Source organism: Danio rerio, chromosome 4 (genome assembly GCF_052040795.2).
Source record: "Danio rerio strain M-AB ecotype USA chromosome 4, GRCz13ab, whole genome shotgun sequence".
In the NCBI taxonomy this organism is placed as follows: domain Eukaryota; kingdom Metazoa; phylum Chordata; class Actinopteri; order Cypriniformes; family Danionidae; genus Danio; species Danio rerio.
In genome coordinates this window covers 34,753,939-34,779,037 of record NC_141024.2, presented here as the reverse complement: position 1 = coordinate 34,779,037, position 25,099 = coordinate 34,753,939, and the positions used below count along the sequence as shown (strand labels likewise).

The window sequence follows — 25,099 nt, the reverse complement described above, 5'->3', positions numbered from 1 at the left end:
TACACCTAATGACAAAACATATTCTCTAAAGAGTTTTCCATTGTCATGTCTTTTTGACCTAAGGGTATGAACCTAGCTTTTGAAGGTCACACTGGATTGTGCTGCATAGCCAACTTAATAAGAAATGCATCAAAGACAACCCAGGTGGGACTTGAACCCACAATCCCAAGCTTCGAAGACTGGTGCCTTATCCATTAGGCCACTGGGCCGTTTTACTGCCTGTGAACTGTAATACGCATCCAGGGAGTTGCTGACGCACATAACAAAAAACAACATGAACAAAAAGTAGATTGGACCGGTTTCACAGAATTTTTTTGTGGCACTGCCAAACAGACAAAAAAGTAGCATCTTATAGGATTTCTTTGAAGGAATTCAATTAGAATTTTGATCATATTTTGGAACCATTCCTATAGGATTGTTTTATAGTACGATACATAAAAATCCTTTTGGATAATTTCTACAGTATTTCAATGAGATCCAATTTATATCTTAATTAAGATATGCTTTGTTTTAATAAGATATGCTATTTTTATACAATAGTTTTGAATGTATTATGCTGTTTGCTAAAGCTCACCTTCATGTACTTGAGTGTACAGTATTACTGCACAAATTTCCAAAGAAACATGTCTATACCAAAAACATATACAATGTCGCTAGACCAAACTGTGGGCTGGCCCACTCGAAACAGAAGTTCACTTTGGGCCCATAGCAAGTCCAAACAAAGTGGAGTGTATATAGCCACAATGGGCAAAGTATAGGTATACTATCTGAGTCAGAAGTATGTCCTATGAGCATGCTCTGTGGGCATTTAGTAATTAACAAAATAGTTAGGTCCCACTAATACTAAGTTGAGTCCAGGCACAAAATGTGCCTATAAGGTCCCAGTAAAGCACTTTTATACAGGGCCATTGTGGCTTTAACACAAAACAAAACTAGTTCACTTCTACTATGTAGCAAAATAGCACAATATCACTTCAACTGCATAAATACATATTTTGAAAGCATAAAGAAAAATCAGTAATAAATGAAGCATCTAAAAATATAAAGACAACATGGACTATTTTTCAAAGGTTTGGGACAAAACTGCTTTAGTTTATAAAAATGCAGATATAAAAGTAACCTTGTAAATAATTATTCCTTTTTAATATGTTAGCTTTTCCATTTGAATATGTTAAAATATAATTTATTCCAATGATGTTAAAGCTGCATTTGAGGCATTTGTGTCCTACATAAAATAATTTGAGACAAAACAACAAAACATATAAAAATATACTTAGTTAAAAGAAAAACAAAGTAAGATTTTCATCTGTGTATTTTCTCTACCATTTGTACCTTAAAGGGTCACGAAACTCCAAAACACATTTTTTGAGCTGTTGATAGCCGTATATGTGTCCCACACTGCTAAAAACACTATTAGGACACAAATATTTCACTAAAAAGTGTAAATTGGCGGTTTTTGCGTTATTTCAAGCAAATTTGTACTTCCGGTTTGAAACTAATTTTTGAAGCTGCGTCTTAACCATGAGATAATAGTGTGTATTCCAGCGTGCAGACTGGATGTCTGTGCCAGAGTGTGTCTTATTACGTCTTACAGTGCGTCTCGAAGGACATCTTTTGCATTCAGAGCTGCTTTCGTGAAGAGATCTTCGGCAACACTGCTCGAAGTTTACCATGGAGGTGAAAAGGAAGCTCCCTGACAAGGAATTGAACCCAGGCCACAGCGGTAAGAGCACTAAGTCCTAAACACAAGACCACCAGGGAAGGCCTGGCTAAAGGTTGCCCTCTAGCCTAGCTGTGGGCCTCCACCCAGGTGTGCTGCAGCTGCTCTGACAAAAATAACTCTAACGTTTGCAACCTCCTCCTGGAGAAGAGAAAGTCTCAGAGCCTGGTTCACAGTTCTTCTACGGAGGGACTGTCACATGCTCTGTGTAAAAGCATCCTATCGGCACCACAACTTGCCATGACAACAAAGCACAGCATGCGTTGAAGGAACTCAATGTTTACCGGTCCATGTCCTCTTTCCAAACAGCATGCTAATGAGCACTCCTTGAACAGTGTGTGCCAGTGGCGCAATGGATAACGTGTCTGACTGATCAGAAGATTCTAGATTCGACTTTTGGCTGGCTCGATCAGGATTTATTGCATTGCTCTCAGTCAGTGCACTGCAGTTGCAGTTTGCGTTGAAGGAACTCCATGTTCACCGAGCCGTGTCCTCTTTCCAACGACCATGCTAATGAGCACTGCTGATGCGGACTGGGCCAGTGGCGCAATGGATAACGCGTCTGACTACGGATCAGAAGATTCTAGGTTCGACTCCTGGCTGGCTCGTCCAGGATTTTTTTGCGTTGCTCTCAGTGCAGTGCGGTCGCGGTTTGCCCCTGCCGGAGTTGTTCGGTTCTACTCTGGAGTGAATCGAGTTTCTGGGGCCGCCAGCACAGAGCCTGTGGGGTGCTCTCCTGGGTTCAAAGGCTGCCCCAACCGCTCTCATGTCTTGGTCCCGTACATCCCTCAGGACTTCCAGAAGAAACCAGTACAGCCACTCTCCTGGGAAGACAGCAGTGACAGCTTGTAAACCAAAATGTTTGCTGTGAGGCTAAGGCGTTCTACTGCAGCACAGATACGCATTCGAAAAGCATACAATATTCAAAAACAAAGTGCCATCCTAAAACAAGATTGCAGTCAAAATGACCACCTCAGACAAGTGTGAGCAATGTTTCAGTCTATGTTATACGTCGGCAAATATGCCACACAGTGCAGACGCTCATACTACTGAAAAGGAAGTTACCTGACTGAGAAAGGTATAAATAGAAATCGGAGCCTGCTCCAAACGACCTGGTCAGCCCCAAGTGGGCTGTAAAAACCTCCTGGAGTTTTCATTCATTTAATGTCTGGTACAAGACACTGCGTCCAACCAGTTATGTTTGAATGTCAAACCTACCCCAATCCTTAAACCAACCTCACAGTTTCCTGCTGTGTTTTATCAACCTCCCAACCTACCCCAACTCTTAACCCAACCTCACAGTAACAAACCTCCATGTGGGTTTCATTGATTCAATGTCTCGTACATGGCACAGAATACAACCTATCGCAGTTTATTAAAATCACACCTACCCCAGCCCTAGGCCCAACCTCACGGTAACCTGCTGTGTTTTATTCAATTTTACTCCTACCCCAACCCTTAACACAACCTCTGAGTAAGCAGTTTATATATTTTTTTATTTTTATGAATGTCTACTACAGCCACATCAATCGCAAACCCAGCCTACGTGCGGCATAAGTGCCTACCACTTAGAGGTCATCCAGCCGACTTGCAGTGTAATCTCCTCCACTTGTAGGTCTCTGAGCTGCAGCAACACCTAAGGGCTCTGACACACAGACACAAAAGAAACCATTGCTTTTAACCTACTCTTGGAGAGGAGAGAGTCTCCGACCCTGGATCTCAGGTCTTCTATGGAGGGACTGTCAGGAATCCTGTAAGAGCATCCCATCCACACAACCTCTTGCCATAAAAACAAAGCAGAATGTGTGGTGAAGGAACTCCGGGTTGACAGAGCCTTGTCCTTGCTTCAAGCAATGTGCTAACAAGGTGCTGAACATAGTGACGGTGGCACAAAGGTTAGCGCTTATGACTACGGATCAGAAGATTCTCGGTTACGGAAACCAAGAAACTGTGTATGAGAGAGTGCGTAAGTGTATGAGTGGCACTTGTGCAAGCGGAGCAGGGACGTGCCAGCGATCAGAATGAACTGGAGTTTGTGCCAAGACTGGGTTTCAAGAGTGGCAGTTCCCATATGGTCTAGCGGTTAGGATTCCTGGTTTTCACCCAGGCGGCCCGGGTTCGACTCCCGGTATGGGAAGGCTTGAGTGCTTTTGCTTCTGTCCTTTTTGGTCAGCGGTCGGACTGCAGCTACATTATAGGATGTGGTTGTGGAACTGCTCCGTAAGCCTTCGATAGCTCAGTTGGTAGAGCGGAGGACTGTAGGTGGGATGATGGCAATCCTTAGGTCGCTGCTTCGACTCCGGCTCGAAGGACATCTTTTGCGCTCGAGCCGCTTTCTTGCCTTCGCCAAGTGAGTTAACCACTCCTCAAAGTTCAGCATGGAGGTGAAAAGGATGTTCCCTGACCGGGAATCGAACCCGGGCCGCGGCGGTGAGAGCGCCGAATCCTAACCACTAGACCACCAGGGAAGGTCTGCGTGAAAGGTTGGCCCCAAATCTAGCTGTGGGCCTCCACCCAGGTGTGCTGCAGCTGCTCTGACAAAAATAACTCTAACGTTTGCAACCTCCTCCTGGAGAAGAGAAAGTCTCAGAGCCTGGATCACAGTTCTTCTTGGGAGGGACTGTCACATGCTCGGTGTAAGAGCATCCTATCGGCACCACAACTTGCCATGACAACAAAGCACAGCATGCGTTGAAGGAACTCCATGTTCACCGAGCCGTGTCCTCTTTCCAACGACCATGCTAATGAGCACTGCTGATGCGGACTGGGCCAGTGGCGCAATGGATAACGCGTCTGACTACGGATCAGAAGATTCTAGGTTCGACTCCTGGCTGGCTCGTCCAGGATTTTTTTGCGTTGCTCTCAGTGCAGTGCGGTCGCGGTTTGCCCCTGCCGGAGTTGTTCGGTTCTACTCTGGAGTGAATCGAGTTTCTGGGGCCGCCAGCACAGAGCCTGTGGGGTGCTCTCCTGGGTTCAAAGGCTGCCCCAACCGCTCTCATGTCTTGGTCCCGTACATCCCTCAGGACTTCCAGAAGAAACCAGTACAGCCACTCTCCTGGGAAGACAGCAGTGACAGCTTGTAAACCAAAATGTTTGCTGTGAGGCTAAGGCGTTCTACTGCAGCACAGATACGCATTCGAAAAGCATACAATATTCAAAAACAAAGTGCCAACCTAAAACAAGATTGCAGTCAAAATGACCACCTCAGACAAGTGTGAGCAATGTTTCAGTCTATGTTATACGTCGGCAAATATGCCACACAGTGCAGACGCTCATACTACTGAAAAGGAAGTTACCTGACTGAGAAAGGTATAAATAGAAATCGGAGCCTGCTCCAAACGACCTGGTCAGCCCCAAGTGGGCTGTAAAAACCTCCTGGAGTTTTCATTCATTTAATGTCTGGTACAAGACACTGCGTCCAACCAGTTATGTTTGAATGTCAAACCTACCCCAATCCTTAAACCAACCTCACAGTTTCCTGCTGTGTTTTATCAACCTCCCAACCTACCCCAACTCTTAACCCAACCTCACAGTAACAAACCTCCATGTGGGTTTCATTGATTCAATGTCTCGTACATGGCACAGAATACAACCTATCGCAGTTTATTAAAATCACACCTACCCCAGCCCTAGGCCCAACCTCACGGTAACCTGCTGTGTTTTATTCAATTTTACTCCTACCCCAACCCTTAACACAATCTCTGAGTAAGCAGTTTATATATTTTTTTATTTTTATGAATGTCTACTACAGCCACATCAATCGCAAACCCAGCCTACGTGCGGCATAAGTGCCTACCACTTAGAGGTCATCCAGCCGACTTGCAGTGTAATCTCCTCCACTTGTAGGTCTCTGAGCTGCAGCAACACCTAAGGGCTCTGACACACAGACACAAAAGAAACCATTGCTTTTAACCTACTCTTGGAGAGGAGAGAGTCTCCGACCCTGGATCTCAGGTCTTCTATGGAGGGACTGTCAGGAATCCTGTAAGAGCATCCCATCCACACAACCTCTTGCCATAAAAACAAAGCAGAATGTGTGGTGAAGGAACTCCGGGTTGACAGAGCCTTGTCCTTGCTTCAAGCAATGTGCTAACAAGGTGCTGAACATAGTGACGGTGGCACAAAGGTTAGCGCTTATGACTACGGATCAGAAGATTCTCGGTTACGGAAACCAAGAAACTGTGTATGAGAGAGTGCGTAAGTGTATGAGTGGCACTTGTGCAAGCGGAGCAGGGACGTGCCAGCGATCAGATCAGAATGAACTGGAGTTTGTGCCAAGACTGGGTTTCAAGAGTGGCAGTTCCCATATGGTCTAGCGGTTAGGATTCCTGGTTTTCACCCAGGCGGCCCGGGTTCGACTCCCGGTATGGGAAGGCTTGAGTGCTTTTGCTTCTGTCCTTCTTGGCCAGCGGTCGGACTGCAGCTACATTATAGGATGTGGTTGTGGAACTGCTCCGTAAGCCTTCGATAGCTCAGTTGGTAGAGCGGAGGACTGTAGGTGGGATGATGGCAATCCTTAGGTCGCTGGTTCGACTCTGGCTCGAAGGACATCTTTTGCGCTCGAGCCGCTTTCTTGCCTTTGCCAAGTGAGTTAACCACTCCTCAAAGTTCAGCATGGAGGTGAAAAGGATGTTCCCTGACCGGGAATCGAACCTGGGCCGCGGCGGTGAGAGCGCCGAATCCTAACCACTAGACCACCAGGGAAGGTCTGCGTGAAAGGTTGGCCCCAAGTCTAGCTGTGGGCCTCCACCCAGGTGTGCTGCAGCTGCTCTGACAAAAATAACTCTAACGTTTGCAACCTCCTCCTGGAGAAGAGAAAGTCTCAGAGCCTGGATCACAGTTCTTCTTGGGAGGGACTGTCACATGCTCGGTGTAAGAGCATCCTATCGGCACCACAACTTGCCATGACAACAAAGCACAGCATGCGTTGAAGGAACTCCATGTTCACCGAGCCGTGTCCTCTTTCCAACGACCATGCTAATGAGCACTGCTGATGCAGACTGGGCCAGTGGCGCAATGGATAACGCGTCTGACTACGGATCAGAAGATTCTAGGTTCGACTCCTGGCTGGCTCGTCCAGGATTATTTTGCGTTGCTCTCAGTGCAGTGCGGTCGCGGTTTGCCCCTGCCGGAGTTGTTCGGTTCTACTCTGGAGTGAATCGAGTTTCTGGGGCCGCCAGCACAGAGCCTGTGGGGTGCTCTCCTGGGTTCAAAGGCTGCCCCAACCGCTCTCATGTCTTGGTCCCGTACATCCCTCAGGACTTCCAGAAGAAACCAGTACAGCCACTCTCCTGGGAAGACAGCAGTGACAGCTTGTAAACCAAAATGTTTGCTGTGAGGCTAAGGCGTTCTACTGCAGCACAGATACGCATTCGAAAAGCATACAATATTCAAAAACAAAGTGCCAACCTAAAACAAGATTGCAGTCAAAATGACCACCTCAGACAAGTGTGAGCAATGTTTCAGTCTATGTTATACGTCGGCAAATATGCCACACAGTGCAGACGCTCATACTACTGAAAAGGAAGTTACCTGACTGAGAAAGGTATAAATAGAAATCGGAGCCTGCTCCAAACGACCTGGTCAGCCCCAAGTGGGCTGTAAAAACCTCCTGGAGTTTTCATTCATTTAATGTCTGGTACAAGACACTGCGTCCAACCAGTTATGTTTGAATGTCAAACCTACCCCAATCCTTAAACCAACCTCACAGTTTCCTGCTGTGTTTTATCAACCTCCCAACTTACCCCAACTCTTAACCCAACCTCACAGTAACAAACCTCTATGTGGGTTTCATTGATTCAATGTCTCGTACATGGCACAGAATACAACCTATCGCAGTTTATTAAAATCACACCTACCCCAGCCCTAGGCCCAACCTCACGGTAACCTGCTGTGTTTTATTCAATTTTACTCCTACCCCAACCCTTAACACAACCTCTGAGTAAGCAGTTTATATATTTTTTTATTTTTATGAATGTCTACTACAGCCACATCAATCGCAAACCCAGCCTACGTGCGGCATAAGTGCCTACCACTTAGAGGTCATCCAGCCGACTTGCAGTGTAATCTCCTCCACTTGTAGGTCTCTGAGCTGCAGCAACACCTAAGGGCTCTGACACACAGACACAAAAGAAACCATTGCTTTTAACCTACTCTTGGAGAGGAGAGAGTCTCCGACCCTGGATCTCAGGTCTTCTATGGAGGGACTGTCAGGAATCCTGTAAGAGCATCCCATCCACACAACCTCTTGCCATAAAAACAAAGCAGAATGTGTGGTGAAGGAACTCCGGGTTGACAGAGCCTTGTCCTTGCTTCAAGCAATGTGCTAACAAGGTGCTGAACATAGTGACGGTGGCACAAAGGTTAGCGCTTATGACTACGGATCAGAAGATTCTCGGTTACGGAAACCAAGAAACTGTGTATGAGAGAGTGCGTAAGTGTATGAGTGGCACTTGTGCAAGCGGAGCAGGGACGTGCCAGCGATCAGAATGAACTGGAGTTTGTGCCAAGACTGGGTTTCAAGAGTGGCAGTTCCCATATGGTCTAGCGGTTAGGATTCCTGGTTTTCACCCAGGCGGCCCGGGTTCGACTCCCGGTATGGGAAGGCTTGAGTGCTTTTGCTTCTGTCCTTTTTGGCCAGCGGTCGGACTGCAGCTACATTATAGGATGTGGTTGTGGAACTGCTCCGTAAGCCTTCGATAGCTCAGTTGGTAGAGCGGAGGACTGTAGGTGGGATGATGGCAATCCTTAGGTCGCTGCTTCGACTCCGGCTCGAAGGACATCTTTTGCGCTCGAGCCGCTTTCTTGCCTTCGCCAAGTGAGTTAACCACTCCTCAAAGTTCAGCATGGAGGTGAAAAGGATGTTCCCTGACCGGGAATCGAACCCGGGCCGCGGCGGTGAGAGCGCCGAATCCTAACCACTAGACCACCAGGGAAGGTCTGCGTGAAAGGTTGGCCCCAAGTCTAGCTGTGGGCCTCCACCCAGGTGTGCTGCAGCTGCTCTGACAAAAATAACTCTAACGTTTGCAACCTCCTCCTGGAGAAGAGAAAGTCTCAGAGCCTGGATCACAGTTCTTCTTGGGAGGGACTGTCACATGCTCGGTGTAAGAGCATCCTATCGGCACCACAACTTGCCATGACAACAAAGCACAGCATGCGTTGAAGGAACTCCATGTTCACCGAGCCGTGTCCTCTTTCCAACGACCATGCTAATGAGAAAAATGAAAAGCATACAATATTCAAAAACAAAGTGCCAACCTAAAACAAGATTGCAGTCAAAATGACCACCTCAGACAAGTGTGAGCAATGTTTCAGTCTATGTTATACGTGGGCAAATATGCCACACAGTGCAGACGCTCATACTACTGAAAAGGAAGTTACCTGACTGAGAAAGGTATAAATAGAAATCGGAGCCTGCTCCAAACGACCTGGTCAGCCCCAAGTGGGCTGTAAAAACCTCCTGGAGTTTTCATTCATTTAATGTCTGGTACAAGACACTGCGTCCAACCAGTTATGTTTGAATGTCAAACCTACCCCAATCCTTAAACCAACCTCACAGTTTCCTGCTGTGTTTTATCAACCTCCCAACTTACCCCAACTCTTAACCCAACCTCACAGTAACAAACCTCCATGTGGGTTTCATTGATTCAATGTCTCGTACATGGCACAGAATACAACCTATCGCAGTTTATTAAAATCACACCTACCCCAGCCCTAGGCCCAACCTCACGGTAACCTGCTGTGTTTTATTCAATTTTACTCCTACCCCAACCCTTAACACAACCTCTGAGTAAGCAGTTTATATATTTTTTTATTTTTATGAATGTCTACTACAGCCACATCAATCGCAAACCCAGCCTACGTGCGGCATAAGTGCCTACCACTTAGAGGTCATCCAGCCGACTTGCAGTGTAATCTCCTCCACTTGTAGGTCTCTGAGCTGCAGCAACACCTAAGGGCTCTGACACACAGACACAAAAGAAACCATTGCTTTTAACCTACTCTTGGAGAGGAGAGAGTCTCCGACCCTGGATCTCAGGTCTTCTATGAGTGGCACTTGTGCAAGCGGAGCAGGGACGTGCCAGCGATCAGAATGAACTGGAGTTTGTGCCAAGACTGGGTTTCAAGAGTGGCAGTTCCCATATGGTCTAGCGGTTAGGATTCCTGGTTTTCACCCAGGCGGCCCGGGTTCGACTCCCGGTATGGGAAGGCTTGAGTGCTTTTGCTTCTGTCCTTTTTGGCCAGCGGTCGGACTGCAGCTACATTATAGGATGTGGTTGTGGAACTGCTCCGTAAGCCTTCGATAGCTCAGTTGGTAGAGCGGAGGACTGTAGGTGGGATGATGGCAATCCTTAGGTCGCTGGTTCGACTCTGGCTCGAAGGACATCTTTTGCGCTCGAGCCGCTTTCTTGCCTTCGCCAAGTGAGTTAACCACTCCTCAAAGTTCAGCATGGAGGTGAAAAGGATGTTCCCTGACCGGGAATCGAACCCGGGCCGCGGCGGTGAGAGCGCCGAATCCTAACCACTAGACCACCAGGGAAGGTCTGCGTGAAAGGTTGGCCCCAAGTCTAGCTGTGGGCCTCCACCCAGGTGTGCTGCAGCTGCTCTGACAAAAATAACTCTAACGTTTGCAACCTCCTCCTGGAGAAGAGAAAGTCTCAGAGCCTGGATCACAGTTCTTCTTGGGAGGGACTGTCACATGCTCGGTGTAAGAGCATCCTATCGGCACCACAACTTGCCATGACAACAAAGCACAGCATGCGTTGAAGGAACTCCATGTTCACCGAGCCGTGTCCTCTTTCCAACGACCATGCTAATGAGCACTGCTGATGCGGACTGGGCCAGTGGCGCAATGGATAACGCGTCTGACTACGGATCAGAAGATTCTAGGTTCGACTCCTGGCTGGCTCGTCCAGGATTGTTTTGCGTTGCTCTCAGTGCAGTGCGGTCGCGGTTTGCCCCTGCCGGAGTTGTTCGGTTCTACTCTGGAGTGAATCGAGTTTCTGGGGCCGCCAGCACAGAGCCTGTGGGGTGCTCTCCTGGGTTCAAAGGCTGCCCCAACCGCTCTCATGTCTTGGTCCCGTACATCCCTCAGGACTTCCAGAAGAAACCAGTACAGCCACTCTCCTGGGAAGACAGCAGTGACAGCTTGTAAACCAAAATGTTTGCTGTGAGGCTAAGGCGTTCTACTGCAGCACAGATACGCATTCGAAAAGCATACAATATTCAAAAACAAAGTGCCAACCTAAAACAAGATTGCAGTCAAAATGACCACCTCAGACAAGTGTGAGCAATGTTTCAGTCTATGTTATACGTGGGCAAATATGCCACACAGTGCAGACGCTCATACTACTGAAAAGGAAGTTACCTGACTGAGAAAGGTATAAATAGAAATCGGAGCCTGCTCCAAACGACCTGGTCAGCCCCAAGTGGGCTGTAAAAACCTCCTGGAGTTTTCATTCATTTAATGTCTGGTACAAGACACTGCGTCCAACCAGTTATGTTTGAATGTCAAACCTACCCCAATCCTTAAACCAACCTCACAGTTTCCTGCTGTGTTTTATCAACCTCCCAACTTACCCCAACTCTTAACCCAACCTCACAGTAACAAACCTCCATGTGGGTTTCATTGATTCAATGTCTCGTACATGGCACAGAATACAACCTATCGCAGTTTATTAAAATCACACCTACCCCAGCCCTAGGCCCAACCTCACGGTAACCTGCTGTGTTTTATTCAATTTTACTCCTACCCCAACCCTTAACACAACCTCTGAGTAAGCAGTTTATATATTTTTTTATTTTTATGAATGTCTACTACAGCCACATCAATCGCAAACCCAGCCTACGTGCGGCATAAGTGCCTACCACTTAGAGGTCATCCAGCCGACTTGCAGTGTAATCTCCTCCACTTGTAGGTCTCTGAGCTGCAGCAACACCTAAGGGCTCTGACACACAGACACAAAAGAAACCATTGCTTTTAACCTACTCTTGGAGAGGAGAGAGTCTCCGACCCTGGATCTCAGGTCTTCTATGAGTGGCACTTGTGCAAGCGGAGCAGGGACGTGCCAGCGATCAGAATGAACTGGAGTTTGTGCCAAGACTGGGTTTCAAGAGTGGCAGTTCCCATATGGTCTAGCGGTTAGGATTCCTGGTTTTCACCCAGGCGGCCCGGGTTCGACTCCCGGTATGGGAAGGCTTGAGTGCTTTTGCTTCTGTCCTTTTTGGCCAGCGGTCGGACTGCAGCTACATTATAGGATGTGGTTGTGGAACTGCTCCGTAAGCCTTCGATAGCTCAGTTGGTAGAGCGGAGGACTGTAGGTGGGATGATGGCAATCCTTAGGTCGCTGGTTCGACTCCGGCTCGAAGGACATCTTTTGCGCTCAATCCGCTTTCTTGCCTTCGCCAAGTGAGTTAACCACTCCTCAAAGTTCAGCATGGAGGTGAAAAGGATGTTCCCTGACCGGGAATCGAACCCGGGCCGCGGCGGTGAGAGCGCCGAATCCTAACCACTAGACCACCAGGGAAGGTCTGCGTGAAAGGTTGGCCCCAAGTCTAGCTGTGGGCCTCCACCCAGGTGTGCTGCAGCTGCTCTGACAAAAATAACTCTAACGTTTGCAACCTCCTCCTGGAGAAGAGAAAGTCTCAGAGCCTGGATCACAGTTCTTCTTGGGAGGGACTGTCACATGCTCGGTGTAAGAGCATCCTATCGGCACCACAACTTGCCATGACAACAAAGCACAGCATGCGTTGAAGGAACTCCATGTTCACCGAGCCGTGTCCTCTTTCCAACGACCATGCTAATGAGCACTGCTGATGCGGACTGGGCCAGTGGCGCAATGGATAACGCGTCTGACTACGGATCAGAAGATTCTAGGTTCGACTCCTGGCTGGCTCGTCCAGGATTTTTTTGCGTTGCTCTCAGTGCAGTGCGGTCGCGGTTTGCCCCTGCCGGAGTTGTTCGGTTCTACTCTGGAGTGAATCGAGTTTCTGGGGCCGCCAGCACAGAGCCTGTGGGGTGCTCTCCTGGGTTCAAAGGCTGCCCCAACCGCTCTCATGTCTTGGTCCCGTACATCCCTCAGGACTTCCAGAAGAAACCAGTACAGCCACTCTCCTGGGAAGACAGCAGTGACAGCTTGTAAACCAAAATGTTTGCTGTGAGGCTAAGGCGTTCTACTGCAGCACAGATACGCATTCGAAAAGCATACAATATTCAAAAACAAAGTGCCAACCTAAAACAAGATTGCAGTCAAAATGACCACCTCAGACAAGTGTGAGCAATGTTTCAGTCTATGTTATACGTCGGCAAATATGCCACACAGTGCAGACGCTCATACTACTGAAAAGGAAGTTACCTGACTGAGAAAGGTATAAATAGAAATCGGAGCCTGCTCCAAACGACCTGGTCAGCCCCAAGTGGGCTGTAAAAACCTCCTGGAGTTTTCATTCATTTAATGTCTGGTACAAGACACTGCGTCCAACCAGTTATGTTTGAATGTCAAACCTACCCCAATCCTTAAACCAACCTCACAGTTTCCTGCTGTGTTTTATCAACCTCCCAACCTACCCCAACTCTTAACCCAACCTCACAGTAACAAACCTCCATGTGGGTTTCATTGATTCAATGTCTCGTACATGGCACAGAATACAACCTATCGCAGTTTATTAAAATCACACCTACCCCAGCCCTAGGCCCAACCTCACGGTAACCTGCTGTGTTTTATTCAATTTTACTCCTACCCCAACCCTTAACACAACCTCTGAGTAAGCAGTTTATATATTTTTTTATTTTTATGAATGTCTACTACAGCCACATCAATCGCAAACCCAGCCTACGTGCGGCATAAGTGCCTACCACTTAGAGGTCATCCAGCCGACTTGCAGTGTAATCTCCTCCACTTGTAGGTCTCTGAGCTGCAGCAACACCTAAGGGCTCTGACACACAGACACAAAAGAAACCATTGCTTTTAACCTACTCTTGGAGAGGAGAGAGTCTCCGACCCTGGATCTCAGGTCTTCTATGGAGGGACTGTCAGGAATCCTGTAAGAGCATCCCATCCACACAACCTCTTGCCATAAAAACAAAGCAGAATGTGTGGTGAAGGAACTCCGGGTTGACAGAGCCTTGTCCTTGCTTCAAGCAATGTGCTAACAAGGTGCTGAACATAGTGACGGTGGCACAAAGGTTAGCGCTTATGACTACGGATCAGAAGATTCTCGGTTACGGAAACCAAGAAACTGTGTATGAGAGAGTGCGTAAGTGTATGAGTGGCACTTGTGCAAGCAGAGCAGGGACGTGCCAGCGATCAGAATGAACTGGAGTTTGTGCCAAGACTGGGTTTCAAGAGTGGCAGTTCCCATATGGTCTAGCGGTTAGGATTCCTGGTTTTCACCCAGGCGGCCCGGGTTCGACTCCCGGTATGGGAAGGCTTGAGTGCTTTTGCTTCTGTCCTTTTTGGCCAGCGGTCGGACTGCAGCTACATTATAGGATGTGGTTGTGGAACTGCTCCGTAAGCCTTCGATAGCTCAGTTGGTAGAGCGGAGGACTGTAGGTGGGATGATGGCAATCCTTAGGTCGCTGGTTCGACTCCGGCTCGAAGGACATCTTTTGCGCTCAGAGCCGCTTTCTTGCCTTTGCCAAGTGAGTTAACCACTCCTCAAAGTTCAGCGTGGAGGTGAAAAGGAAGTTCCCTGACCGGGAATCGAACCCGGGCCGCGGCGGTGAGAGCGCCGAATCCTAACCACTAGACCACCAGGGAAGGTGTGCGTAAAGGTTGGCCTCAAGTCTAACTGTGGGCCTCCACCCAGGTGTGCTGCAGCTGCTCTGACAAAAATAACTAACGTTTGCAACCTCCTCCCGGAGAAGAGAAAGTCTCAGAGCCTGGATCACAGTTCTTCTTGGGAGGGACTGTCACATGCTCGGTGTAAGAGCATCCTATCGACACCACAACTTGCCATGACAACAAAGCAAAGCATGCTTTTAAGGAACTCCATGTTCACCGAGCCGTGTCCTCTTTCCAAGGACCATGCTAATGAGCACTGCCGATGCGGACTGGGCCAGTGGCGCAATGGATAACGCGTCTGACTACGGATCAGAAGATTCTAGGTTCGACTCCTGGCTGGCTCGTTCAGGATTTTTTTGCATTGCTCTCAGTGCAGTGCGGTCGCGGTTTTCCCCTGCCGGAGTTGTTCGGTTCTACTCTGGAGTGAATCGAGTTTCTGGGGCCGCCAGCACAGAGCCTGTGGGGTGCTCTCCTGGGTTCAAAGGCTGCCCCAACCGCTCTCATGTCTTGGTCCCGTACATCTCTCAGGACTTCCAGAAGAAACCAGTACAGCCACTCTCATGGGAAGACAGCAGTGACAGCTTGTAAACCAAAATGTTTGCTGTGAGGCTAAGGCGTTCTACTGCAGCACAGATACGCATTCGAAAAGCATACAATATTCAAAAACAAAGTGCCAACCTAAAACAAGATTGCAGTCAAAATGACCACCTCAGACAAGTGTGAGCAATGTTTCAGTCTCTGTTATACGTCGGCAAATATGCCACACAGTGCAGACGCTCATACTACTGAAAAGGAAGTTACCTGACTGAGAAAGGTATAAATAGAAATCGGAGCCTGCTCCAAACGACCTGGTCAGCCCCAAGTGGGCTGTAAAAACCTGGAGTTTTCATTCATTTAATGTCTGGTACAAGACACTGCGTCCAACCAGTTATGTTTGAATGTCAAACCTACCCCAATCCTTAAACCAACCTCACAGTTTCCTGCTGTGTTTTATCAACCTTCCAACCTACCCCAACTCTTAACCCAACCTCACAGTAACAAACCTCCATGTGGGTTTCATTGATTCAATGTCTCAAACATGGCACAGAATACAACCTATCGCAGTTTATTAAAATCACACCTACCCCAGCCCTAGGCCCAACCACACGGTAACCTGCTGTGTTTTATTCAATTTTACTCCTACCCCAACCCTAAACACAACCTCAGAGTAAGCAGTTTATATATTTTTTTTATTTTTAGGAATGTCTACTACAGCTACATCAATCGCAAACCCAGCCTACGTGCGGTATAAGTGCCTACCACTTAGAGGTCATCCAGCCGACTTGCAGTGTAATCTCCTCCACTTGTAGGTCTCTGAGCTGCAGCAACACCTAAGGGCTCTGACACACAGACACAAAAGAAACCATTGCTTTTAACCTACTCTTGGAGAGGAGAGAGTCTCCGACCCTGGATCTCAGGTCTTCTATGGAGGGACTGTCAGGAATCCTGTAAGAGCATCCCATCCACACAACCTCTTGCCATAAAAACAAAGCAGAATGTGTGGTGAAGGAACTCCGGGTTGACAGAGCCTTGTCCTTGCTTCAAGCAAAGTGCTAACAAGGTGCTGAACAGAGTGACGGTGGCACAAAGGTTAGCGCTTATGACTACGGATCAGAAGATTCTCGGTTTACGGAAACCAAGAAACTGTGTATGAGAGAGTGCGTAAGTGTATGAGTGGCACTTGTGCAAGCGGAGCAGGGACGTGCCAGCGATCAGAATGAACTGGAGTTTGTGCCAAGACTGGGTTTCAAGTGTGGCAGTTCCCATATGGTCTAGCGGTTAGGATTCCTGGTTTTCACCCAGGCGGCCCGGGTTCGACTCCCGGTATGGGAAGGCTTGAGTGCTTTTGCTTCTGTCCTTTTTGGCCAGCGGTCGGTCTGCAGCTACCTTATAGGATGTGGTTGTGAAACTGCCCCGTAAGCCTTCGATAGCTCAGTTGGTAGAGCGGAGGACTGTAGGTGGGATGATGGCAATCCTTAGGTCGCTGCTTCGACTCCGGCTCGAAGGACATCTTTTGCGCTCAGAGCCGCTTTCTTGCCTTCGCCAATTAAGTTAACCACTCCTCAAAGTTCAGCATGGAGGTGAAAAGGAAGTTCCCTGACCGGGAATCGAACCCGGGCCGCGGCGGTGAGAGCGCCGAATCCTAACCACTAGACCACCAGGGAAGGTGTGCGTAAAGGTTGGCCTCAAGTCTAGCTGTGGGCCTCCACCCAGGTGTGCTGCAGCTGCTCTGACAAAAATAACTAACGTTTGCAACCTCCTCCCGGAGAAGAGAAAGTCTCAGAGCCTGGATCACAGTTCTTCTTGGGAGGGACTGTCACATGCTCGGTGTAAGAGCATCCTATCGACACCACAACTTGCCATGACAACAAAGCAAAGCATGCTTTTAAGGAACTCCATGTTCACCGAGCCGTGTCCTCTTTCCAAGGACCATGCTAATGAGCACTGCCGATGCGGACTGGGCCAGTGGCGCAATGGATAACGCGTCTGACTACGGATCAGAAGATTCTAGGTTCGACTCCTGGCTGGCTCGTTCAGGATTTTTTTGCGTTGCTCTCAGTGCAGTGCGGTCGCGGTTTTCCCCTGCCGGAGTTGTTCGGTTCTACTCTGGAGTGAATCGAGTTTCTGGGGCCGCCAGCACAGAGCCTGTGGGGTGCTCTCCTGGGTTCAAAGGCTGCCCCAACCGCTCTCATGTCTTGGTCCCGTACATCCCTCAGGACTTCCAGAAGAAACCAGTACAGCCACTCTCCTGGGAAGACAGCAGTGACAGCTTGTAAACCAAAATGTTTGCTGTGAGGCTAAGGCGTTCTACTGCAGCACAGATACGCATTCGAAAAGCATACAATATTCAAAAACAAAGTGCCAACCTAAAACAAGATTGCAGTCAAAATGACCACCTCAGACAAGTGTGAGCAATGTTTCAGTCTCTGTTATACGTCGGCAAATATACCACACGCGTGATTTTTTTTCTCAAACCAGTTCAGCGCAAACCACGCCCCTACGCTAAAACCCCACCCCGCAGCTGTGACACGCGCGATTTCATTGGGCAACGTTGTTACTTGTCGTCTGAGAAAGAAGTTCAGAGTGCACATCAATCAAGTTCGTCTCTAATGGATCTATCGTTGACAAACGGTAAACACTTCTTGCTTAATAATGTTTAATATTAATAATTTATTCATGGAGATGTGAGTTGTATGTTTTTTTTATAGTGTTCATTTTATTTATTTTATCTTTATTTTATCATTTTCGATCGCCCTCAGGAGAGTAAGTTACGATTGTAGTCCCAAAGACCAAGCTGCGGATCTAAAGGTAAAAAATACATAGTTTTTTTTTTTATTTAACACACAAATTACAAATTTAGTACACACAGTCTTTCAAAAATCTGGGATCAGCAAGGATTGTAATTTTGTTTATAGAAGGATGCTTCAATTAATCCAAAATACAGAATTAAATAAATGCTGAAGTTAAAATAATGTGTTTCTTATTGACTGAAAACTAATTTAATTAAACTGTTTCCAACAATGATAATAAATTAGCATTTATAATGATTTCTGAACTATGGTGTGACACTTAAGACTAGAGTGATAATGTTGATAATTCAGCTTTCACATCGCAGGAATAAATGATCGATTTACATCAAAATATAAATATTACTTTAAATTTTATTAACATTTCACAATAATGCAACTTTCTGTATTTTTATTAAAGTGAATGCAGCCTTGATGAGCAAAAAAAGCTAATATGGATCTCAAACGTTTGAACAACATTAAAAGATTTATAAATAATATAAATTATTATTATTACTTTTATTGTAATAAACTTGGCTTACTGTAAAATTTTGGGATTTCTCAGTTAAAATGTTTATGGGTGAACACTCTTTCAGGTAAATTATTTCTACTTTTACAGAACTGGTTGCCTCGAGAATAAATACCACTTCTGCACCTATCGCTTAGGCCGTACAAACAGTAAATCACATTTGGGCCACACATGTTTTGAAGCAATTCTAAAAAATGCATTGAGAGATTTGGGGAGTAAAGGAATGGATAAAAAAACTTAGTGAGTCTTGAGTAAGTTGGAGAGTGGCAGTGACAAAACCTAAAAAGGGACAATGTCAAATCAGTTCATTCTTTGTTACACTATATATATGTAACACACTGAAAATAACTTTACAGTAAATATTGTAAACATACATAGTTCTACTGTTCAAAAATTTTAGATTCTTCACACAAATTGAGATGTTTATTAATATATTTTGCTTTAGTGTGCCAGTTAGAAATCTCAGTTAACATTGACTTGGTTAATGATTTGTAATAGTCCAGTGAGATTTTTACCCTTGTGATGGCTCCAGTATTTGTATAAACTTAGGACAGGTCATATGGATAGATGACTGGATAGACAGATTTTCATATGCACAGCCACAGTGATTCTGAAATCATATAGTCTCAGCCTCAGACATCATGCCAAGCAACTTCTGATGCATATGGCACACTTTTCTGGAAACCTTTTTAAAGATCCTCAGTCGTCCTCTGATTAGTTTAAATATACATGATTTCTGTGAGTTGACAGACCACCTAGAAACAAGTCTGTGCAGATAAAATAGCTGCAATGGTTATATTGATGACAGTCCTTATTAATAAACATATAACTTTCTGAGACATTTAGTGATTTACTGCCTGCATGCTTGTCTGTGATGATGGGCATTTATTCATTTGATTTAAATGCTAAATAATTAAAAGTATCCAATATTCACTGCATAAAAGCTTTAACTCACGATATTGACAAACTTGCAGGTATGCTTGTATATGTGTGTGTGTGTGTGTGTGTGTGTGTGTGTGTGTATATATGTATTTTTTTTTCTAATGGCAGTGTAAATCTTTAAATATTCTGTCATTTTGGTCATTAAGATAAGAGAATGACCATTCAAAGCAGCAACTGTTTTTTTATTTGTGGATACTCACAAAAACAACAAAACCTTGCTTTTATAGAACAAAGTAAACTTTCACTCACTTATCTCATCTGAGGTGATCTTTAGGTAAAAATGCTTCATTAAAATAATGAATGAATCTGAGAACAAATGCTACATACATGTCCTACAGATTTCCTGTATGTTTTGTTGACAGATCATTTAGAATACTGCTGCATCATTGTTGTAAACGTTTGAAATTTCTAAATGTAAAATAAAAATATCTAACATTTCTGCACACTTAAACATTTAAACATTTATATTTTTTTCTGTGGGCTCATTAAAGGTGCCAGCACAATGTTCATGTTCGATCAGGCATGGCTAGTCAACAACGGCTGTCCAAAAATATGCTGTGGGGCAAAAAGGGTTTGCACTTTGGTAAAGACTGTAGACAAAAGGGGAGGATCAAGTAGGTGAGTTAGAAATGTCAAAATTGTACTAATATTTTTTTTTAAGTTTCTTTGTGTAATTTATTATTTTTTTTTCAGGAACAATGATCCCCATATTCCCACTTACTCAACCTCTGTGCGCTTGTACAATGTGCATTGAGGCACAAGGTTGTAGGGGTCACTGTAGTTGCCACCACTGCAAGAGTTAACGCTGTTAAGATGCCACCATGTCAGAGCCTGAGCTGCCAGTTGCCACCAGAGCTATTGCTGCCAGATTCACCAGTTACTGTCAACAGAACCGCTCACAAAGCCTCAACCACATTCAGACCCATTCCAGCAAAACTGCCAGAGCCCGTGGTGCTAGAGCTGGCAGATCTGCTGCTGCCATAGCCAACGCTTCCAGAGCCACTGATGCCACCAACTAAGCTCCAGGATTGGCCACCTCTGCAAAAGCCAACTAGCCTATCAGAGCCACTCTACCTATTTCTAAAGTGAGGACAATTTATGCTTTATAAATCCCTAATAAATGGCAATTAAAGGCTCAGTGTCAAATGAACAGTACATCTTTGTAATCCTATCTAAATAATAAAATTACTGTAAAGTTTAAACATTGCCGAATAACAGGAATGTCAAAATACGACATAAAATTGGATAAAAAAACAACAACAATATAATAATTTAACAATATATTATGATGCAACATTATAATGTTATTTAGCGAAGTTTAAACTGTACGGTAACTTTATTTTAGTTAAGATTGCAAAAATGTATTTTTCATTTGATACAGATTCATTCATGTATCTTCAAATGATAAGAAATAAATCAAGTCGAATTTTTTCCCCTGTTTAGAAGATAACTGAGCCTTTAATTGTTATTTATAAGGGATTTATAAAGCATAAATAGTCCTCACTTTAGATTAGGTCACAAAACTGGATGAAGTTAAAATACTAAAGCATTTATTAACATACAAATTAATTATTAGTATATGCCTGAATAATAAGATATATAAATGTTAATTTGAATGGTTTATTATTTACTTATGCGTTCTAAATGATCTTTAAAAGCCACAAAGTACTCTCAAATAATTGGTTTGTAAATGATACAATACTTAAGTATTGAAAAAATTAGTATTAACAAAGTATGAAAATACAATCATTAAGCACATTATAGATGTGCTTATAAATCAAGAATAGAGCATTTGTATCTGTAGTTACAAACTGCTTAATAACTTCTGTTAATGTAGAGTTAATGCTTAACAAATGATGAATTAAATTTGCTAATGCTTAATACATTATTAGCATGTAGTTATTATAAAGTGTTACCAAAATGGGTATTGTTTATTTATTTTTTATGGGAGGGCTCTAACAATGAATATTATTGCTGTCCAACAGATTATTCTCATTTTCTGGTCATTAAAGGTAAAACAATAGGCACTGTGAGAGGAATCATATGATCAATTTTAACTTGTTTTCAGCATTAAATGAAAGCCTTATTTGAAAGGCCTGCAGAACATATGTTGGTCTCATTTGCAGTTATTAAACATTCAAACTCTGTATAGAAACAGGTATAGTTCAATGTGCTTGTGCTTCAGTTGATTTTCATCTGATATGCAGATTATGTGCAGTGTTGGGTAAGTTACTCTGAAAACGTAATTCATTATTGATTATTACTAGTTATAATTTAAAAATAAATACAATTGTATTTTAAATTACTTTTTTATTCAATTTAATTAAAAACTTAATTACTCAGTAAATCATTTATTACTCAATATTATAAAAGAAATATCCACAAATCCCAAAGCATTGACAATATAAATAAATAATTTAATTCTTTAAATTTGAGTCTAACAGGACCTTTTAGTTTCATTAAACATTATATATTTCAAATATTTTCAAATTTGATACCACAAATGTAACATTCTTTAATAAAAAAAAGGGTTATTTTGCAAAATATCTGAATTTTGACAACAAATTATACACATTCCTATCCCACTTCTCTGAATTAATACAAGATATTGTCAGAATAAATCTTTCAATTTAACTATTTTATACTAGACAGCGAAAGATAAAGAGGTTATGTTTGCATGCAGGGGCTGTGTTAAATTAATAATATATAAAAATGTTTTTTAAATAAATATTATGTTTGTGTGTTTTTTGCTGGTTTTTGTACTTGAGTAAAGTTTCCTCATTGTTAAGATGCTGTTGTGTGTGTGTTTACTTCATGTATTTTTGGCACTATTTTTATTCATTAAACACAGCTTTTTATATAAGCTGTAGATTGTTTGTACTACGTTTTATTTCATACACGCACTTTGTTAACCTTTCGTATTTTAGGTCTTTTATTAAAAAATAGTTTGTGTTCGCTGCCATTGTGATAAAGCTGGAGCTGCTGGACCAATGAAATCGAGCCACGGACGTGAGTCACAGCAGCGGGGTGGGGTTTTCGCGTAGGGGGCGTGGTTTGCGCTGAACTGGTTTGGGAAAAAAAATCACGCGAATCAAAGCGCTGAAGCGGCGCCGCCTGATGACGTCACACACCACGCCAAAATAAAAGTCTTTTTTTGTTTAGCTTTTTTGCCCCTTACTGTTGCAGTCATGACTTATTGATACATGTCTCCCTTGTTTTTCACTCTATACTATTTCTGCTCTCTCTCTCTCTCTCTCTCACATTTCACATTTTAGGTGCTTTATTGGCATGACAAATAACTGTACATTCATATTGCATACGTACAAACACGACAGTAGTGCAAACAAATATGGATATAAAATATAATACAGAAAAAACACAGAAATAAATAAAATAAAAATAGATAAATAAAAATAAAAATATTGATCAAATAAAAAAATATTAATAAAAATTAAAATAGATTAGATCTCTCTCACAAACACACACTTTAGTATTTAAAGTTGATCAAATTTTTTAATCTAAACATTTTAAGACAATTTTGAGAAACTTTTTTTTAATCCAGTTCATGATGGCTTGCATGTCTACAACACATTACTTACTATTAATATATGAGAGTCTAAATCTCATCCTCATAATTATGACCCCTTATTTTCTTTTCTATTTTTACAACTTTATAGGCCTATATAGTGTTTCTTATTGTTTCAAATGAATTGTCATCTCTTATTAGCTGTGTTCCACGTTTTCTGCCATTCTTTAGCAATATCTTCAGTAATAATATTTCATTTACCCTTACTACCTGTTTGAGTTTCTTCTGCTGAATGCAAATAAGGAGAATAGGCTACAGAGTCAAGAAGCAGCCACTACATGGTTTAACAGCTCCTACTTTGGACATGGCTGCTTTTTTTCAACATTTTCTGGCACTCAAAATGTTCTTGGAACTCGATTACAATTGAACCACTAAAGTCACTTCACAGGTTTTGACAATGTTTTTGGTTACTTTTCCAGAAAAACCACTGTCAAACCAAGCATCTCTGGACTCTTGCTGTCTATGACAGATGAGGGAACAGATGAGGGAGCTCTCTGATTTCATCTAAATTGTCTTCATTTGCATTCTGAAGATGACCAAAGTTCTCAGGGGATTGAAACAAAAGGTAGTGGGACAATCGTTCTTGAGAGCCACATCGCACTGCTTTTTTAAAATTGATTTATTAATTTTTTTATTGCAATATCAACTGGCCATTAAAACAAACAGAAATACAGAAACTGATACTCGTGTAATATTATTCATATATTCATTCATTTTCTTTATAGCTTAGTCCTTTTATTAATCAGGTGTCACCATAGTGGAATGAACTGCCAACTTATCCAGCAGCACATGCTTTACACAGCGGATGCCCTTCCAGCTGCAAACTATTACTGGGAAACATGCAAACACACTCATTCACACACACCGCATGTCTATGGACTTTGTGAAAACCAGAGCATCCAGAGGAAACTCACACGAACACGGGGAGAACATGCAAACTCCACACAGAAATACAAACTGACCCAGTAGAGGCTCGAACCAGCAACCTTCTTGCTGTGAGGCGATCGTGATACCCACTGCACCACTGTGACGCCTCACATCTGTGTCTTTATTTGAGGTATTAAACTGGTATTGGTGAAGAACTATGCTTACGAAAAGGCACCATTCAGATGTAATGATCTGGGCAATCAAGCATGTATTGTTATAGACACTATGCTTATTTGTCTTAAGAGATGTTAGGCAGGTCCTGTTCATGTAATATGCTTTAGGTTATCAAGTTGATATTGGCATGAACAGCTATACCTGTTAACAGGTTTCATATATGTAAAACAATACTATTCAGTTAATGGTCTGGCCTATTAGGCAGCTATTAATAAAGATGACTGCACATGATGATGAGCATTTATTTAAATGAATATGTGAAACAGATATTTAAATTTCATTGTTGCAAACAAGTTACAGGAGTAAGTGCAGTTGTTGTTGTATGTGATGTTCACCACTGTAATTACACCATAGTGAAAAAGAAATCTGAGAAATGCTGTAGTTGGTGTAGGTGGAGCAGGTTAATCACATTAAAAGTTCTGCATTGTGTAGTTAAGAAAGTGAACTCTTGTCATTGAATTACCCTGTATAAACTGCCTTTACAATAATTTAACTTGTGACGTAATTATTTTCTAATTATAAATATATAGCTGCATGACAGATTTAATAGTGGACTCCACAAAGGTAAGACCAAAGCTTGAAACTCGCATCACGTGAGTGCATGAGACCAATAGAAGATCAAAACATGAGCTATATGGAGCAATCAGTCGCTTTGGATTGTCTTATCCCACCCTTTTTTGCTGCGCTGTACGAAAGAATTTTGCAAGCAAAAACTCTAGTGTGACCGCGGCCCAACTTGCTTTCAGATTCACTATGCCCAGCTGCTATATATATGTATAGCAACAGGCGTTTCTGTGTGGAGTTTGCATGTTCTCCCTGCGTTCGCGTGGGTTTCGTCCGGGTACTACGGTTTCCCCCACAGTCCAAAGACATGCGGGATAGGTGAATTGGGTAGGCTAAATTGTCCGTAGTGTATGAGTGTGTGTATGTGGATGTTTCCCAGAGATGGGTTGCGGCTGGAAGGGCATCCGCTGTGTAAAAACTTGCTGGTTAAGTTGGCGGTTCATTCTGCTGTGGCGACCCCAGATTAATAAAGGGACTAAGCCGACAAGAAAATGAATAAATTAGCTATATATATATATATATATATATGAGCCTACCTTAGAAGCTGCT

The 25,099-nt window shown here is 43.8% G+C and overlaps 2 protein-coding genes, 1 long non-coding RNA gene and 26 other non-coding genes across 30 annotated transcripts in view; 20 read left to right on the top strand and 9 right to left on the bottom strand.

Annotated features, from left to right (window-relative positions):
* Positions 1-25,099, bottom strand: part of LOC101886704 (zinc finger protein) — an 846,922-nt gene that overhangs the window by 69,289 nt on the left and 752,534 nt on the right. The gene's annotated exons all lie outside the window — the stretch shown is intronic.
* Positions 1-25,099, top strand: part of LOC147844817 (uncharacterized) — a 532,816-nt gene that overhangs the window by 234,029 nt on the left and 273,688 nt on the right. The window lies entirely within an intron of this gene.
* Positions 1-25,099, top strand: part of LOC137489479 (NACHT, LRR and PYD domains-containing protein 3-like) — a 275,187-nt gene that overhangs the window by 42,769 nt on the left and 207,319 nt on the right. Inside the window, exon 14 of one of the 2 annotated variants that reach the window (XR_015481757.1) lies at positions 19,332-19,408. The exons of the other annotated variant lie outside the window; for it this stretch is intronic. The gene's annotated coding sequence lies outside the window, so the exon portion shown is untranslated. The remainder of the gene's footprint in view (positions 1-19,331; positions 19,409-25,099) is intronic. 2 annotated transcript variants of the gene reach the window in all.
* Positions 137-209, bottom strand: trnar-ucg (transfer RNA arginine (anticodon UCG)). The gene has a single exon. It is a non-coding gene; the product is annotated as a tRNA-Arg (tRNA).
* Positions 2,256-2,328, top strand: trnar-acg (transfer RNA arginine (anticodon ACG)). The gene has a single exon. It is a non-coding gene; the product is annotated as a tRNA-Arg (tRNA).
* Positions 3,786-3,857, top strand: trnae-uuc (transfer RNA glutamic acid (anticodon UUC)). Its single transcript has one exon. It is a non-coding gene; the product is annotated as a tRNA-Glu (tRNA).
* On the bottom strand, positions 4,117-4,188 carry trnae-cuc (transfer RNA glutamic acid (anticodon CUC)). Its single transcript has one exon. It is a non-coding gene; the product is annotated as a tRNA-Glu (tRNA).
* On the top strand, positions 4,487-4,559 carry trnar-acg (transfer RNA arginine (anticodon ACG)). Its single transcript has one exon. It is a non-coding gene; the product is annotated as a tRNA-Arg (tRNA).
* trnae-uuc (transfer RNA glutamic acid (anticodon UUC)) lies at positions 6,022-6,093 on the top strand. The gene has a single exon. It is a non-coding gene; the product is annotated as a tRNA-Glu (tRNA).
* Positions 6,182-6,268, top strand: trnay-gua (transfer RNA tyrosine (anticodon GUA)). Its single transcript is given in 2 exon segments — positions 6,182-6,218; positions 6,233-6,268. It is a non-coding gene; the product is annotated as a tRNA-Tyr (tRNA).
* On the bottom strand, positions 6,353-6,424 carry trnae-cuc (transfer RNA glutamic acid (anticodon CUC)). Its single transcript has one exon. It is a non-coding gene; the product is annotated as a tRNA-Glu (tRNA).
* Positions 6,723-6,795, top strand: trnar-acg (transfer RNA arginine (anticodon ACG)). Its single transcript has one exon. It is a non-coding gene; the product is annotated as a tRNA-Arg (tRNA).
* Positions 8,253-8,324, top strand: trnae-uuc (transfer RNA glutamic acid (anticodon UUC)). Its single transcript has one exon. It is a non-coding gene; the product is annotated as a tRNA-Glu (tRNA).
* Positions 8,584-8,655, bottom strand: trnae-cuc (transfer RNA glutamic acid (anticodon CUC)). Its single transcript has one exon. It is a non-coding gene; the product is annotated as a tRNA-Glu (tRNA).
* trnae-uuc (transfer RNA glutamic acid (anticodon UUC)) lies at positions 9,857-9,928 on the top strand. The gene has a single exon. It is a non-coding gene; the product is annotated as a tRNA-Glu (tRNA).
* On the top strand, positions 10,017-10,103 carry trnay-gua (transfer RNA tyrosine (anticodon GUA)). Its single transcript is given in 2 exon segments — positions 10,017-10,053; positions 10,068-10,103. It is a non-coding gene; the product is annotated as a tRNA-Tyr (tRNA).
* On the bottom strand, positions 10,188-10,259 carry trnae-cuc (transfer RNA glutamic acid (anticodon CUC)). Its single transcript has one exon. It is a non-coding gene; the product is annotated as a tRNA-Glu (tRNA).
* trnar-acg (transfer RNA arginine (anticodon ACG)) lies at positions 10,558-10,630 on the top strand. The gene has a single exon. It is a non-coding gene; the product is annotated as a tRNA-Arg (tRNA).
* On the top strand, positions 11,844-11,915 carry trnae-uuc (transfer RNA glutamic acid (anticodon UUC)). Its single transcript has one exon. It is a non-coding gene; the product is annotated as a tRNA-Glu (tRNA).
* Positions 12,004-12,090, top strand: trnay-gua (transfer RNA tyrosine (anticodon GUA)). The gene is given in 2 exon segments: positions 12,004-12,040; positions 12,055-12,090. It is a non-coding gene; the product is annotated as a tRNA-Tyr (tRNA).
* On the bottom strand, positions 12,175-12,246 carry trnae-cuc (transfer RNA glutamic acid (anticodon CUC)). Its single transcript has one exon. It is a non-coding gene; the product is annotated as a tRNA-Glu (tRNA).
* On the top strand, positions 12,545-12,617 carry trnar-acg (transfer RNA arginine (anticodon ACG)). Its single transcript has one exon. It is a non-coding gene; the product is annotated as a tRNA-Arg (tRNA).
* On the top strand, positions 14,075-14,146 carry trnae-uuc (transfer RNA glutamic acid (anticodon UUC)). The gene has a single exon. It is a non-coding gene; the product is annotated as a tRNA-Glu (tRNA).
* On the top strand, positions 14,235-14,321 carry trnay-gua (transfer RNA tyrosine (anticodon GUA)). Its single transcript is given in 2 exon segments — positions 14,235-14,271; positions 14,286-14,321. It is a non-coding gene; the product is annotated as a tRNA-Tyr (tRNA).
* Positions 14,407-14,478, bottom strand: trnae-cuc (transfer RNA glutamic acid (anticodon CUC)). The gene has a single exon. It is a non-coding gene; the product is annotated as a tRNA-Glu (tRNA).
* trnar-acg (transfer RNA arginine (anticodon ACG)) lies at positions 14,774-14,846 on the top strand. Its single transcript has one exon. It is a non-coding gene; the product is annotated as a tRNA-Arg (tRNA).
* Positions 16,303-16,374, top strand: trnae-uuc (transfer RNA glutamic acid (anticodon UUC)). Its single transcript has one exon. It is a non-coding gene; the product is annotated as a tRNA-Glu (tRNA).
* trnae-cuc (transfer RNA glutamic acid (anticodon CUC)) lies at positions 16,635-16,706 on the bottom strand. Its single transcript has one exon. It is a non-coding gene; the product is annotated as a tRNA-Glu (tRNA).
* Positions 17,002-17,074, top strand: trnar-acg (transfer RNA arginine (anticodon ACG)). The gene has a single exon. It is a non-coding gene; the product is annotated as a tRNA-Arg (tRNA).